The 2,146-nt window shown below is 42.1% G+C and overlaps 1 long non-coding RNA gene across 1 annotated transcript; it reads right to left on the bottom strand.

Annotated features, from left to right (window-relative positions):
• Nucleotides 1-378: 378 nt before the first annotated feature.
• Nucleotides 379-1,834, bottom strand: LOC131683022 (uncharacterized). Its single transcript, XR_009304322.1, has 3 exons — nt 1,578-1,834; nt 1,402-1,521; nt 379-1,320 (listed from the first exon to the last, which is right to left on the bottom strand). It is a non-coding gene; the product is annotated as an uncharacterized LOC131683022 (long non-coding RNA).
• Nucleotides 1,835-2,146: the final 312 nt, after the last annotated feature.

Here is a 2,146-nt window from a genome sequence, read left to right on the forward strand (position 1 = left end):
TGGAAATAACACAAACGATTAATATTAACTGTAGATTTGACGAATTTCACCCAATCACTTTTAAACAGTTGAAGAATATTTGTTTTTCTTTGGGAAATATTAACCTGTGGAAATAACACAAACGATTAATATTAACTGTAGATTTGACGAAGTTCACCCAATCACTTTTAAACAGTTGCAGAATATTTGTTTTTCTTTGGGAAATCGGCTGGTATCGATAATGTCAACGTAAAAGTGATACAGGATTGCTTTCATGTCATCGGACACGACCTGCGGACCTTGTAAATGAATCACTACAAACTGGACACGTGTCGAAAGTTTGGAAGGAATCACTTGTATAACTTGCTCTTTTCCTTTTTAACCCTACTCCAAATGTGAATAGGAAAACTCCCAGGGTCGTTCTATGCTACTTTGACTGTACACGAAAGCTTGCCCTTACAACATAAAAATCAACATATCCTCGGACTGTACGCAAGAGGGTTCATTAGCAGGGTTGGAACCAACTAGCTTTTCCAATATTACCGTTTCGAACCTCGGAAAGATTTCAGAAAGTGAGGGGTGGGAAATTATAGCTTTATGTAAATTTTCATCGGATCAGGGCGATATCAACCGTAATGTGTGAAATCTAAGGAACCTTGCTTCTTGATCTAATAGAAAAACAGTACTTTTGAGCGAGACAAACGAGCTGTTATCATTATTGTTTTATTCTTATACATTATTGGGATCTAACTCTCCTACTAAATTCGTGATCACGATTTATCTTACAGGCTAATTACAATTAAAGGGTTTTGTCTTACACTAACTAATCAGCGCGACTTACGGTTTTTCTGCATACGGTCGGGTGCGGGTTCACTTACGGTGTGGTGGGACCTTTGGAACTGTCCGGCAATTCATAATGTTGACGATTCGTCGAGGATGGTTAGCCACCCTGGCCACCTGGCACTGAACTGACACTTGCTGCTAATCTTCCGGTATATGGGGGTTGCGTCGATCAGACTAGCTCCTATCGGGACGTCGCGCAATAGCTTCCGACGGATTTGCCCGTCAACGATGGCGTTCGGCAGATAATATGGCATAAACTGGCTTAAATCGAACCTGGGGGTCAGTACCAAGGCGTCTTCCTAAGCGAGATTTGGAAATCCGTGCAATCACTCGGCCGTCGATAATCTTCTCGTGCCGAAACTTCCACTTGGAGCACGTGCCGGGTTGGCTCTAGAATTAGGGATATTTGCTGTTCCGTCGTATATTGTCCCAGGGTGTCTGACTGACCGGGAAGCTGCTCCGAAATTGGCTAACAGATGGAAAAAGGCCAAACTTGGCCTATACGTGCATAGATTAGTCCCATGCTTTAACATTCCAGACTATATTGGAAGGTCAATCAAAGTATTCCCGATAAATTACCTTTTTCCGCTCGGTTTACTTGAGCGCGATCCACGTGGCAAGTGACCGCTTAGTTCGCCACCCTGCACCCTTGCTACGATACACTAGTCTGTAATTACTTTTACAACTGACAACTATCTACTAAAAGAACAAAAATTAAAGTTAATTAAATCTCACACTTCACACCTTTTTAGTACCTCGAGTTTTAGACGCGCCGCGCACTGCTAACTTGCTTGAAGTCTTGCACGAAATAGAACGAATCAGCAAAATCATGACAACTAGAAGGTAATAGAATATCCTGTGCTACGTTCTTTTGACAGGCCCTCTATAGCCCATCGCGAGAATCATGTTGCTTTCTAAATCGGGCCTTCCGTGTACCGGTGTATCCGGTTGACCTCATTCATTTGGTTCGGAAATAAACTCGGGCATCCTCACAACCAGAGGGCAGCCCCAATCACCCTAAAGCAAGGTTAACTGAAAAAAGGTTATTTCTGATCGGGCACTTGGCCGAGCCAATGCGACTACTTGTAACTACCGGTTACAATATCCCTCCGACCGGGTGAGCGAAAGATTATTTACACAATCTGAACAACTTCTACCATCTAAACTCTTTTTCCTTATTTTTTCAACCGTGGTAAAAAAAATCGGAGTAAACTCTATGGTGGATTTTATATTCATCTCCTCGGTTCTTTTTCTACTCGGGTAGAATAAATGAATTGATGAACTCTTTAGCTGTCAAATAAATGAACCTATCTCTCTTTCACCT

This window comes from Topomyia yanbarensis, chromosome 2 (genome assembly GCF_030247195.1).
Source record: "Topomyia yanbarensis strain Yona2022 chromosome 2, ASM3024719v1, whole genome shotgun sequence".
Lineage (NCBI taxonomy): Eukaryota > Metazoa > Arthropoda > Insecta > Diptera > Culicidae > Topomyia > Topomyia yanbarensis.